The following is a 15,478-nucleotide window of genomic DNA, read 5'->3' on the forward strand; positions in this document are numbered from 1 at the left end:
GGAAGAAAAGAGTTGAGCAAATGGAATTAGGATGATGTGTGGTCCATGTATTATCCAGGAAGTAGTAAAATTATTAATTGGAGAGTAGATCCTGTGAAGGCATATGGTATATCTTTCGCAGAGTTTGACAAACACCCACATTCAAATCCAGCCCACAGCCTATTTTATATAGCTTGGGACCTAAGAATGGTTTTGCATTTTTAGAGAATAGTTGAAGAAGGAGGAGGGAGAGGAGACAGAGGGAAGAGGGAGTCAGAGGCTGTGTATGTCCCTCTATACCTAAAATATTTACTATCTGTCTCTGCACAGATAAAAAAGTATGCCAACCCCTGCCCTAGGGTAACACTGAATAAATAATAAAAGAATTTATAACTAACACACTAATAGAGGAAGGAATTAGAATAATGAAAAACACTTTATTAAAAGAAGGCAGTGGGAAAGAAAAGAAGAACAAAAACCAGATCAAGCAAATTTAAAACAGATAATAAGATGATAGAACTAATACGAAAAAATTGGGAATTTGTTAGATTGAAAATGGACTCAATTGTCTAATTAAAATTAAAAGACCCTCAGACTGGAAAAAAACAACACAAAATAGCAAGACCCAACTATATGTTGTTTACGGCAGATGGACACCTAAACGTTGAAAGTCAAATATGCCACAGAAACACTAACCAAAAGAAAGCTGGCTTATCTATACTGTTATCAGACAAAGCAAGACTTTAAGGCAAGAAGTATTCCCGGAAAATAAAGTGGAGCATTTCACAACAAAAATCTGGTTCAGCAGAAAGATTTAATAATATAAAACGTGTATGCATCTAAAAACAAAACTTAAAACATGCAGAGCACAGACAGACAGAGCTAAAAGGAAAAATAAGTAAATCCAGTAGCATAGTTGAAGATTTCATATCCATTTTCTGCAACTGATAGGCTAATCAGACAATGAATCACTAAAGATAACGGGGATTTCAACAACATGAGAAACCAACCTGACCTTGCTGGCCTATGTAGAATGCTTAACCCAACAAGAGCAGGATTACATTATTTTCAAGTGTGCATGGGATATTTAACAAAATAAACCATATTCCAAATCATAATGCAGATTTCAATAGACTGCAAAGGATTTAAATTAAACGGAGTATGTCCTCTTAGTAGAGTAGGAAAAAAATCCTTGAAGTCAATGAAACACTTTAAAATCCTCAAATGCTTAGAAGTTACTAAATAACACTTCAAAATAACCCATGATTCAAGAACCAAATCAGAAATTAGAAATCTCCATGGAAATTAGAAAATACTCTGAACTGGATAATAATGATGAAGCAACATGTCAGAAATGTGTAACATAGCACTTCAACTAGGCTTAAGGGAATAATTTATACCCTTAAATGTATATTTTAGCAAAAAAGAATAGCAAAAAATCAATGATCTAATGACTACCTCAAGGAGTTAGAAAAGAACACCAAATTTAAGGCAAATAAACTAGAAGGAAAGAAATAATAAAGATGTAAGCAAAAATGAAATAGAAAAAATGTAGAAGGGAGAAAAACAACAAGTCTAAAATTAGTTCTTCAAAAAGACTGATAAAATTTACAAATTCCTAGAAAGATTGATCAAAGAAAAAAAAGGAACACATGAATAATATCATTAATGAAAAAAGGTGTCATCACTAGAAATTCATACAGATATCAAACGGGCAATGAGAAAATGTTATGAAGGATCTTGTGCCAATAAATTAGATAATTTAGATGAAATGGACAAATTCTTTTTTTTTAAATCACAACCTGAAAGTATTGACTCCAGAAGAATTAAAAAGTCTTAATTATCCTATCTACTAAAACTAAACATTGCACTCCCATTACCTAGCAATTCTACTCTATTAGACATACCTACATAGGTGCACAGAAAGAGGTGTAAAAAATGTTCATAGGGACACTACCCCACTAGATAAAAACTAGAAACTACCCAAGTGTCCCTCAACAGTAGAAAGGCTAACTATGACATAGTATAGTCATACAATGGAATATTAAATGCAACAAACAGTATAAAAACTGAACGACTGCTATAGGCAACAGCATGAATGAATTTCACAGACACTAATGTTGAGTGAAAAAAAAGTCATACAAAAATATACATAGAGGGATCCCTGGGTGGCGCAGCGGTTTGGTGCCTGCCTTTGGTCCAGGGCGCGATCCTGGAGACCCGAGATCGAATCCCACATCGGGCTCCCGGTGCATGGAGCCTGCTCCTTCCTCTGCCTGTGTCTCTGCCTCTCTCTCTCTCTCTGTGACTATCATAAATAAATAAATTTAAAAAAAGGAAGCTCCATATGAGGAATTTCCTTAAAAAAATATATATATATATACATACAGTAGTCCCCCTTTATCTGCAGAGGATATATTCCAAGATCCCCAGTGGATGCCTGAAACCATGGACAGTACCAAACCTACACAAGTATGGTTTTTTTCCTATACATACATAATGAAAAGTAATGGGAATATGGAGTCTCTCTCTCTCTCTCTCTCTCTCTCTCTCTCTCTCTCTTTCTATCTCACACACAATACAACATAGCTTATTATATTGTACTCACCTTTCTTTTTGTGATGATAAAATACTATGTGATAAGACGAATTGAGGCAGGGATGTAGGGGTTATGACATAACATTCAGCTATTATTGACCTTCTAATGATATGTCAAAAGGATTATCTGCTTCCAGACCCCAGTTGACCAGGGGTGACTGAAACCAAAGAAGTAAAGCCTCGGAAAGCAAAACCATAGAAGGGGGGGGGGCGGGGGCAGGGATCTAGTAAACTGTGTGATTCCATTTATATGGTAACACAAATCTATTTTCAATAGAAGACAGATGTTGACTACTCTGTAGAGATAAGGCTGAGTGGGGCATACAGGAGGCTTTAGGAGTGTGTGCAATGTTCTCTACCTTGATCAGAGTATGTTCACTATGTAAAAATGTGTCAGGGGGCATCCTCAATACTGTGCACTTCTCTGAATGTATAATGACTTCATTTTCTAAACTTACAAATAAATACTAAGTAAGTCTCTGATGTAATTTTGTTTCTGGGCATTTGTCTCTTTTTAACAAAAAGCAGACAGCAGTATAATATTTAACCCCCAATATACTCTTACAAATAGAACTTGAGAGCATTTTAAGAGCTTCCAACTTAAGGCACACTTTTCCTATACCTTTACTGGAAGAAAGATTCTGCTTGGGAATAAACAATTTTCTATAGCTGAAGAATATACAGCTTAAAGAGGACAGAATATAAGACTAGAAGAAAAGGAAATAAAATTAAAAAAAAAAAAAAGGAAAAGGAGTTACCCCATCCTATAAACCCTGATCAGAGGGATCAGCCCATGAAAGGAAAGGCATACCTAACAGAGAAGCCAGCAACTGATTCGGAACTTTCTAACTAGGGCTTTCAGAAATGGGGTACTTACAATGGAGCCATCTGAGCATTCATGATTCAGTGTACTCTTCACCCCCAAAGAACTGGGTGACTGAATGGTGTCGTTCATGCCAGAGGGGTGGCCACTTCTGCAAAGCAATGGGATGGGACTCACCAGACAAGTCTTTCCACAAAACAAAGATTTCTGGAGAGGAAAGAAAATCTCACTGTAAAAAGGTAAAAAGATAAAGCTGTTTTTGCCATGGTAACTAAGGTTTGCCCATACCTAGATTTATTTTGTTGACTGAAGTGGTTTTGTGGGTGTAAGTGATTTTTGAAGACCAAATTAAAAAGACTTTTTATAAGTCCCAGTAGACAACAACAAAGTATTAACTAATGGTACTTGCCATCTCTAAAATAATTACTTTTGTAATAATCTGTTTATTAATGAAGTGATCTGCAAAGTGGATAATGGTTTCTTAAGATTTCAGGCACAGGAATTCTTCCTTCCAGTTCATTTTGCTTTTTTTGCAAAAGTATACCATGAAGTAACTCAAAATTTGCTGACAGATTTTAAGCACAATAATTTCAGAAATGCATGTTCAAGCAGGTTGAATAAACCCATATTTCTTGTATTGTGCCCTTAAATTATTCCCTCTGGTGATGGAAATGTTCTAAAATTGCCAGTGGTGGTGGTTGCACATCTTTGTAAATTTACTAAAATTGATTGAATCGCATACTTAAAATGGGTAAATGTTATGGTCTATAAATTATAACTCAATAAAGCTGTTTGGGGGGGGAAGGGGAAAAAATAAAATCAGTTGAACATTTACAAAATTATTTCCTCTGTTTCCACCTTTTTGTTATTGGAATATTGAGTGTTGAGAAGGAACAGCCCAGGGAAAGATGGCAAACTATACAAAAGGTAGATGCTGCTATATAAAAGGTAGATGCAAGATGGAGAAAAGAAGATCGAAGAGCCCTAGTGGACCACAAGGTAAACAAAGAACACAAGTCAGCAGCAGAACATTAGTTTTAAGAAATCAAGCCTCCTATTCGGAAACGTTCTAAAAGCAGCACTCTCTTGTCCTAAGGCCAGAGTTCTGGCAGAAAAACAGATCCTGGGTACTCTGAAACTCAGCACTTCCTCACTGCTACTCCTGCTAATTTCTCTTATCTTCATTAATTACCACTCTGTTTAGTCCTTTGGTTACTACTCCTGCTACTTCCTTTTATCTTCATTAATTACCACCTTGTTTATTCCTTCTGTTGTCTGGTAAAGGTTAGCACCCACAGGCATGTGGACTTTGACCTCTCTGAGGACAGGAATTGTGCTGTATTCCTCACAACTGAAGTCAGTGAAAACCCCAGCCCGTGCCAGACACAAAATAGGTACTTAGTAAGGGCACTTTCTGCCTTTCCAGCCCAGTGCATAAACAAGTTGTCCAAAACCTTTCCTTCTAGACTTTAAGGTGCCCAATCAATACTACTATTATAGCATAAGCTTGATGAAAGTTGCCATGGCATTGCCATGTGAACAATCTAGAAATGACCTGCCCGGAGAGCCAGCTGGGCTCCAGCAGTTGAGTAGGAGCGCTGAACTGCACAGACTCCAGTCCCTTCCCTCCTCTTCAGCCATCTAGCCACTGCTCAGCATCCCCATCAGTTCACGACCTTCACTCCCAGCCATGCCCTTCCTACACCCTGTGCACTCTCTTGCTGAGAAACGGTTCCTGGTGTCATCAGGGATCCCCACCCAAGAGGTGCCCAAGGCTTCTCTCTAGTGAGGCTGGGCTCAGCTAACACCCAACCCAGTTCTGAGCCAGGGCCCAGGCCAGCCCAGGTGCGCTCAGTGAGACCTGGGCTACAGGTGGAGTCAGGACTGGGCTACAGGTGGAGTTCCTAATGGTCAACAGGGAGCATCCCGGAAGGATGACCAGAGAAAAGACATAACATGCCCATTGCCACACTCATTGTCCTAGAGCAGCAGCTAGTGGCAGAGCTAGGAGGAGAACCCAGGGCCCTTGACTTTGAGTCTCTGCCATGAGTTGATTGGGTGACCTGGATGGAGCACAGCTCTGAGTCTCGAGGTCTCATCTGTAAATAGGGCACCAGCTTGTCTCTCTCTCAGCTTCACAGTAGTATAGACAAGGCTATGGACGTTCAGATGCTGGAAAAAACATTCCAGCACACAAGGCCTGGGCAGGAGACTCCTCCACTGCCTGCATCTGCAGGGCCTGAGCTCCAGTTTTGGGGGGAGCAGGCTTCAGCCAGACGCTGTCACGTTTACGCCTGTCATGGGACCTAAATGCCACCGTCGAAATGCTGCTCCTGCCACTTTGCTGAATCACTAGGTTTTTAACCTGCATTTCTGGGAATCTCTTTACACTGTCCCTGACAACGCTGTTCCTTTGGGTTAAAAACAAACTTTTGCAGCTGTGTAACCTTTAGTCTACAAAGATTGTCAGATCTGAATTCAGAAAATAACACTGTTCCAAACTCCTGTAGCTGAGAAAGCCCAAGGTGACAAAATCCAGGAGGAGGAATTGCAGTGAGCTAGCAATGCTGAAGGGAAAGTAAGAGAGACCAGTTAAATTTCATACTAGCTGGAAATGTCTGACTTCTGTGACATTTTAGAAAAACAAGCTGCAATAATGTCACCACTAAATTAACACTACACCATTAAAGAGAAGTGATTATTTGTGCTTAGAATTACGGGCTCTAAGAGTAATAATACTATGTGCAGTGCAGCATCAGAGTGGTTAAATCCCTGCTTTTAGAGTCAGCACCCAGTTCGAATCCCAGCCACCCTATTTTACCATGGCACAGTGTGGCTGGTAAACCTTCCTGCGGCCCTGATTCTCCATCTGTTAAGTGGAAATAAGGCCCAAATCATCAAGATAGTGATGGATCAAATTAAATGAGACAATATATAAAGGGCTTATAGTCAGAATAACAAACCCCCATCTCCCCACGATGTCATCATCCCATTCCCCCAAACCCATGAATATGGTACCTTACATGGCAAAAGGAACTTTACAGATGTAATAAGCCATGGAGATGGGGAGTTGAACTTAGATCATCTGGGTGAGCCCGATATAATGTAACCACAAGGGTCCTTCAGAGAGGGAGGTAAGAGGATCAAGGTTAGAAGAGATGTGATACCAGAGCAGAGAGAAAAATATATAGAAGGGTAGACAGAGATTTGAAGATGCTACACTGACTTTGAAGATGCAGAAAGGAGCCAAAAGCCAAGGAAGGCAGAGAGACTCTTGAAGCCGAAAAGGGCAAGAGGAAGGATCCTCCCCTGGAGCCTTCAGAAGGAACATAACCCTATAGACACCTTCATTTCTGACCTCCAGAACTGAGAGGGAATACATTTGTATTGTTTTAAGCCACTCATTTTATAGTAATTTGTTACAGCAGCAAAAGGAAACTCATACAGGCCTTCTGAGCCCACTTAGCACTGGGCCTGGCACATCTTAAGTTCTTGAAAAATGACAGCCCGTAATAGCAGCTACTAATATTTGGAGGGACTTCAATGATTCGGGGGGCGGGGAGGCAAACACCCTTCATGCCTTCTGTGATGTCCCAGTGAGTGACTTTTCTCTCTGCACTTGGTCATGTCCATTGACCGGTGCTCCTACCTCCCATCAGCCTGTCCCCTGGGACAGCTGTGAGATGGCTGTAGGGAGTTTACTCTCACATGGACCTAAAATCTGCCCATCAGACTCTGTGAAATCTGCCTGAGCCCCTCTGCTCCTGTTGCCCTTCAGATAACCACACACAGGTCTCAGCTATGCCAGAGGCGTGGCGGCTGAATTCTGAGTCCATTCTGGGCTGTAAGCAGGTGAACCACACCACTGCTTCTTGCCACATGTCTGCATTCCTCTCTCAAACTGCAGCTTCTGCATCTTTTAGCTCCAAACTGGAGCAGAGGACTGTTTAAACCCACATGCTCAATCCTACCATTTGTCTGGTTCATCTCTTATCTTGGTACTCAAGCCTATTTTGGGGCCTTGTTATGCAACTAACGTGTTCTCTACATGTCATCTAAAGATCGGCAAAGTATTCACTAAGTCATCTACATCTGCATCGCTAGTAAAAATATCAGATGAGACCATGACTGTGGCCTTTCACTAGAAATTTACTTTCACACCGATGTAAATCAGCATCTTTGGGTATGGCTGTAAAACAATTTTAAGTTCACCTACTATGCATACCAGTCTGAAGTTACAATTACTTTGTCTTGTGCAAAGATTTCTCGTGAGATTCCTTGACAAATACTGAGCTGACGTATGCTTTGCTTTCTACCATAACTAACACAATTCCTTGACACGATAATCTAGCAAGCCTATCACAAAACTGGGAATATCGTTACCTTGTTGTGACCTGCTCTTAAAGAAGTCACATTGGCTTCTTGAGAAGTCCCCATCTTTCATGTGATCACAAATCAAGCTTAAATCATCAGCTGAATGAGGTGGATAGGATATCCCCGCTTTTGTAACTTGCAGAATCATTCCCTCTCCCCAATAAGAAAAGCTACGCTTTCCCATCTCACCTGTTCCATTTCCTCTCCCAGTCTCCACGTTTCCTAAAGATTATCAGCAGAGGCTCTACAGCGTTGGTGGGTGAGTTCTCTACTCCCAGGAGTATCATTTGTCCTGGCCAAGAGACTTGAGCTCATTTACAGCAGGTTGGTGCTTTGTTATAATCTCTTCACTCATCTTGAACTTCAATTCTCTCTTACCACAGTTTTCTTTTTCTTTCTCATCAGGAGATCGCTCGCCTTGGCAAAGAAGGAGGAGGTAAAATTCTGCTCTCTCACTGCCATTTTAAAATGCAAATATCATCACATTACTTAGTCTACCACTCATGAGTGGTGGATTTCTCTTGGCCCCTACAGCAGTGACTCTCAAACTTCTCTGGAGTACTTGTTCAAAAGGCAGATTCTCCAGAGAATTCTTGTCTCAGAAGCCAAATCAATTGCTGTATTAGTAAGTGTAACATTTGTTGCAAAAACAAACCCCCAAATTTACAACTGCTCGGACATGATAGAATTTTCTTTCTTATCCTCTTGTTTCACCTCAGTGGGTGGCCCTCTCTGAACAGTACTGCAAAGACCCAGGGATTCCTCAATGGAGTTGCTCCACCATCCTCAACATGTGACTTCCAGGATCCCTGTGCTCACCAGCATCGACATGGAGAAGAGGACAAGGTAACAGAGAACATTCAGGGCACATCTTAATGGGTCAGGTCTGGAAATGCACGCATTACTTCCATTCATATTCCACTGACATGAGTGCACCAAACTGTAAAGACAGAAATAGAGTCTCAATGCAAAGGAGGCTGGAAAATGTAGTCCAACTGCAAAGGAGGCTGGGAAATGTAGTTTGTGACTGCAAGGAAGCTGGGAAATGTAGTCTAGGAAGCAGAGAAAATGATTAAGGTGGAGGACAGTCAGCTGGTGTGGACATAGGATTGGGCTTGAGGGGCTCTGCATTTTCACAAACCTCCCAAGTGATCCTGATACAGGACCCCACTTAGAGCAACACTGCCCCGTGCACACCCAGTGCAGAGCCTCTCTACCCTCATCTGTACTCTCCTCCCTGCTCTCATTTTATGAAGCACCAGCAGCTTCCCCAGCCTGCCCTGCTCCCACACCTCTGTGTTCTCCTTCCTGCCCTTCCCCCTATTGTTCATTTGGCAAAATCCTGCTCATCCTTCAAGACTCAGCTCAAGTGTAATCTCTTCTGTACAGCCTTCCCTGACCCGCCTGCCCCCAAGTAGCACTGGCAGTATTTCTCCTAATGTCCCTGCTCTACCTGCACTGAATCTCATTAAAGTACTGATCCCGCGGAATGGGTTTGTTTATATGTGTGTCTTCCTGTTAGGCTGGGAGATCCTCGAAGGCAGCGACCTTTTCTTAATTATCTTTGTATCCTCAGCACCTGGCACTTTGCCTGGTACATAGTGACAGTCAGTAAGAGTTTGCTTTACAGAAATTTTTAGTATTAGACAGCTTCCCACAATCCCCGGTCAGGTCCTTTCTTGATTTTCTGCTCACGTCAAATAAGAAAAGCTTTTTGTGTTATCCTTACGATTTTGCTGCCCTCAGTAATTAGACTTAACTAGGTCTGCGTGACTCTACTACACTGATGCCCCTCTCTCCTTTGCCAGCTGTACTCGAAGGTAAGCTTTCCAATAGCCACTCTGCTTTCATCAACATCTGTTCCCACCTTACCATTTCTCTTCAAGAACACTTGCAATTATACATTAAGAATTCTATCAATAAGCATTCTTCAGCTATCTTCCCTTTTGGAATCTCATGTCATGCCCTCTGATTTTGCAGGGACCCTCAGAAGCCTGAGTTCCTGAAATCTAGTAAAATACATCCTACCATCCCCACTCATCCCCTCCATGGAAATCATGAAAGCTTAAATGATTGCTATGGTAGTCAGCCTCCAAGGTGGCTCCTGGTGATCATACCTCTCAGTAGTCACAGCCTTTGTCCCTTCTTACATTAAACTTCTGTTGGTCTTTATTGTTCATCCAAGATTGTTTTAAAAGACGTTACAGTAAAAAAAAAAAAGACGTTACAGTTTCTGCCTTGTGCTCTCTCATACACTCTCTCTCCTTTTCTTCCTTCCTTCCTTCCTTCCTTCCTTCCTTCCTTCCTTCCTTCCTTCCTTCCTTCTTTCCTTCCTTTCTCTCTCTCTCTCATCACTTGCTATTCAAGGAGAAACTGGCTGCCATGTCTTGAGGCAGCCCTATAAAGAGATCCACATGGCGAGGAGCTGAGGCCCCCAGCCAACAGCCATGCCTGTGAGCTTGGAAGCATATCCTCCAGGCTAAGCAGAGCCTTGAGATGACTGTAGCTCCAAATGACATCTTCCTGAGGCCTCATGAGAAAGCCTGAGCCAGTACCATCCAGTTATACTGCTCCTGGATCCCTGACCCACAGACACCGGGCGAGGTAATGGATGTTGTTTAAGCTGTTAAGTTTGGGCGAAATTTGTATTTCCATAGATAACTGATACAGTTGGGCTTCTCTCCCTCATTTTAATTGATCTTCTAGTCTCCTTTAGATCAGACTTCACCCACATGAGAGACAGCCAGGGATGTCCAGAGCTTACGAGGGCCAGTAGCTGGTATATGCTTAGGTAGTGAAGAGACACCACACAACATCCAACATTGATTCTAGTTTTGAGACGTGTGTTCAGAATGAGCCAGCTATATTGTCCATCTAGCCATGGATGATATGCAGATTCCCTACTGCAGATAGAGCACCTGCCCCTCTCTCTCTGAGTCTGCATTAAAATGTTTAGACTCAAGATCCACCAATTTTCACATCCCTTGGTGTAAAGAATATAAGAAACAATTTTAAGAGGAAAGTTAAAGGCTGAGAACAGCATCTGGCACACAGTGAGTGCTAAACTAATATCAGATATTGGTGATATTTTCGTCAGCAGTATGTCATCATTTTATATACTGTCACCCCAGCTAACATCTCTGTTGCTTTTGAACAGTGCATACATGTCTACAACCACATGTCGATCTTGATTCCCAGGAAAAAGAGCCTTGATTATGGTGGTGAGGCCATATCTGCAAGCCTTTTAAAACCCTAAGTTCAGTTTAGTAGGATTCGTCGCAGATTGGTACGTAAATATATCAGGTCCCAGATATTGTTCTGACTCTCTCTAAGCCCTCCTAGGTTTCTCTAACCCGCCTCTTCTAGTGTCTAAGTTCTAGCTGTTTTTAGTAGAATTTTACATCAGCCAGAACTCTCTGGCTAATTTTGAAATTGACCTAAAGCTACAATGACATTATCAAAGGTTTAGAGTTAGCCAGAAGATACTTGTTGCTTTCCAGGAAAATTCACAGCCACCTAAAGGAAACATGTCTGATTTGCAGTCCTTTTCCTGAATCGGCAATAAGTAAATCTATAAAGGATTGAAATGTTTTTTTAATGAAATCGTCGGGTAAATATTTTTCAAAGGTTTAGAAGTAGTGAAAAATGTTAACATAACAGGCCTGTACTGTTATACTTTTCCACGTTTGTCTCCAAAAGTCTAGAGGAGAAACCTTTTATCTCAACAATACTACATTCTTCAATTTATAACAGTCTCTGATTTTTAAGTAGTTTCTATTCAAAACATCTTTTATTACCTGATACAAATGTGCCTTCCTTTATACAATCAGGTAACCTAGCGCATGTGCCCTTTTTTTCCTTAGAGAACCTAATTGTAGAACCCATTCATCTTGTATGCTTGATGCCTCTAACCCCAACTCCTCCCTTTGGGTTTTGTCTGTTCTAGGCCTCTCCTAAATGTCTCCCTTTGCCCCGTGGTTTAACCTGTAAGTTACTCAAGACCTCTTCAAAGCAAGTAGGTGACAAGTCTTAAATAAATAAAAATAAATGAATGTGTCTCTGACCAGTTGGGTATGAACGGAATTTCTAATAAATCAGCCACAGATTAAATATCAAAGGGGAAAGATTCACTTAGGGAAGCCCATGCATCCTTTTTGTAATGCAAACTGGCAAGTCCTTCTGTTATATCATTTTAAATTTTCAAATATAATATTTTCTTATAGCAAGATGCACCTGGACCAGATGGTGATTTTTATCACAGACTCTGGGTTATATTTAAGGCCCCTAGTAAATATTCAGTAGGTCCCCTGAGTTCAGGCCCTCTTGCCTCTGGTTCCCTGAGGACAGAGCCTCTGGAGCCAATCTGTTGACAATCATGTTTCCACCAGGCAAGGCCTCATGAATTCTTCTTCCCGGACCCACTTCACAGGAAGTGTGTGCAGCCTCACAGATTCGAGTAGAGATAAGCACAAAGGTGAAAAACGTAGTCACATATTCCAAAGTGGCTGAAAACGTTAGATATCTCAAATATCTCAGACTCCCAGAGTGTGTGGAGCATCATTCCCAACAGCTCTGTCTTTGGGAAGAAGAGTGAATTTGTGCCCCCCACCCCACCCCAGGGAGAAGGGGTGGCCTTTTGCTCACAAACATGACAGGCAGCCTCAGCTTTGGGGATGTGAGAGTAAATGGTAACTCCCAAGGACAGAGCCCTGGACCTGAGCACATTCATTAATTAGCTGATGAAAATGGGTTCTGCTGCCAAAGGCTCTGCAGTGTGCTCCCTCTGCCTCCATCTGTGCTCGCCCCACAGCCCGTGTGGACTGTGACACCCTCTTGGGCAGCCTGAGTCCTGGCAGAGGGCAGAGAGCATGAGGGTGTGTCCTGGAGATAGTCAAAGCAGGGCGGTCACCTGCCCTGGATGGTCACTGTCCTGCCTCAGGGCTTCAAAGTGACCACACTAATGACATGGTCCTGGTCCTAAGTTCCACTGAAAAGTCCGAGGCAGATAAAAGACAGTGGCACCAGTGGATTCTGGAGTCAAACAGGGAGCAAGCAGGCCCTTTACCTCTTTATTCTCGAAAACAGCTCAAAAATATGTGTACGCAAAGAGCTACCAAAATTCCACCCTCTCTCAAAAGTCTCCTGAATTTTCCCTTTAGTGAACCTGCTTCAGCGAGTGAAAGAACCCTCCAACACTCAAACAAAATAAATGCTCCTTACAACCTATCCTACCAATCATTCGGGTTTTCTTTTTTGTACTCTCCCGTGGGGAAACACTGGCCCTTTCTCAAATATGGAAAAAGTTAAGTGAACAATTCACCACTCAATAAATATGTATGGAGCCACTATTAAATCCGTTTCTTTGACCACTGTGTTTGCAGAATCACTTATCAATGGGGAGAGTAGAATCCGCTCTCTTAAGAAGCCCAAGCAGTGTTTCCTGTCAGTTTGGAGTCGGAACCACCCAGGAAAATTGTTAGTGGCTAATTAGCACTCTGCCACCTGCAAAAACAGGGGTACTAAAAACAGGTGCTGAATTCCTGCCATGGAGAATGAAAGAGAGAGAGAGAGAGAGAGAGAGAGAGAGATCACTGGTTTTATTCCGAATCTTAGAATCTAATAGTCCATTGATTTGGGCAGAGAAGGAAAATACACTTTCATTTCCACCCGAAGGATATGATTGTTAAGGAGTCATGTTTCAGAAGCTATTCAGACGGCAAGTCCCCCAGTCTGGGGATCTTACCTCCTCTGCCTTCTTGGCTGGTCTGGGCTCCTCAGCCTCCCATGAAAACCTCCTCACGGGATCCCTGGGTGGCGCAGCGGTTTGGCGCCTGCCTTTGGCCCAGGGCGCGATCCTGGAGACCCGGGATCGAATCCCACGTCAGGCTCCCGGTGCATGGAGCCTGCTTCTCCCTCTGCCTGTGTCTCTGCCTCTCTCTCTCTCTCTCTCTCCCTCTCTCTCTCTGTGACTATCATAAACAAATAAAAATTAAAAAAAAAAAAACCTCCTCACTCCACAAGTCCCCTCCGAGACTGGCCTCCTCCAGGAAGCCATCCTGACCAGCTCAGCTCCTCCAGACCATCCCCTGGACCCCACAACACTTAGAGTCCTTTCCCCTCAACTGAGCCCTGAGTTCTATTTCTTGGTAACCACCATTGTTACCTTAAACTCTATCAAAAACCAGAACCAAGTATTGTGTTTGGCTGTCTTGACCCCTTTTGGGAAACAAACTATCTTATACCTTCCCTATATTTTGGAGCGCCCAGCACAGAGCCCCACTCAGCGTGCAGGAGGTCCTCAGCTAACAGCTGACTGAAGGATGAGCATGTGCCTTTGTGACGCATCAAAGAGCAGGGTGGCTACAGCGAACGTTCAGCAGCTGTGACTTCTTGCTTCCTGCTTTAATCAACACCATGGGCTTCAAATGTTGGACACACAGTAGGTGCTAAATACATTTTTATGGATTGATTAACCACTGGGGCAACGACTTATAGAGGATTTATTAATGCTTTTGATGGGAAATGAGGGTGGTTTTAGTGGAGCATCACGTTAGAAAAACAAAACAGCAAATACAAAACCCCAACCAGCAGAGGGGCTGGCTCCTGCTCTGTTTACACCCACTACACTCCCAGAAACAGATGTCCTCTCAGACCTGAGGGTTTCTGATGAGGCATCCACTCTTCCAAGTGACCTGCACGTTCAGTAATCAAAGAGCTGTTTTTCCCTCTTCTTCAGCAGTCCCCTGTATCCCAAGACTGATTTCCAGTTCTGGGTCCAGGACCAGATGCCGATAAAGGCAAAATCAGCATCCACTGTGTCTACTCGAAGGGAAAAATCACCAGGCTAATGACAAAAGAAATTGCGTTCATGTGTTGAGTGTGGTGACAAGAACAGAGGCTTTGGAACCGACCAACCAGGCTCAAATTCCAGCGTGGCTATGTCCTGGATATGTGATTTCAGGAGATCAACTACCCTCTCCATGACTCAGCTTTTGGGGCTGGCAACACTAATTCCACAGGTTGCCGTGATGACTAACAAGATGTCATGGGTAGAGTACCTGATACAATGCTTGCCATGTAGTAGCCACTGAGTAAAAGATGTTTTGTTGTTGCTATTATTATAAATGTCCATAAGGAGTGAAGCCCATCTCAGCCACAGTGGGCACTCCAGGCACTCCCGACGTGGGTTCCTCTGGTGCCTGTTTAGTCACCGGTAGTAGCCTTTCTAGCACAAAGCCCTGGTCTGATCACACAAATAGCAGGGGAATGAATGCTCTAGAACATTCCAGTGAACTTCCCTGTGCACCGCCAAGTCCACTCCTTCACATTAGGACAGAGAGGGCTGCCTTTTTTTTTTTTAAACTTATTCATGAGAGACACACACACACACACACACACAGAGAGAGAGAGAGAGAGAGAGAGAGAGAGAGAGAGGGCAGAGACACAGGCAGAGGGAGAAGCAGGCTCCATGCAGGGAGCCGGACGTGGGACCCGATCCCGGGACTCCAGGATCATGCCCTGGGCCGAAGGCAAGCGCTAAACCGCTGAGCCACCCAGGGAGAGCTACCCAGGGATCCCGAGAGGGCTGACTTTAAAAGCACATTTCATGGTGCTCATCTTGTGCTTTGTGGAGAAATGCTGGACGAGAGCAGAAGTTCCTATGTGCAACCACCAACAAATCCCACTTGCCATGAGAGCGATCCT

Source organism: Nyctereutes procyonoides, unplaced genomic scaffold, assembly GCF_905146905.1.
Source record: "Nyctereutes procyonoides isolate TBG_1078 unplaced genomic scaffold, NYPRO_anot_genome, whole genome shotgun sequence".
Classification (NCBI taxonomy): domain Eukaryota; kingdom Metazoa; phylum Chordata; class Mammalia; order Carnivora; family Canidae; genus Nyctereutes; species Nyctereutes procyonoides.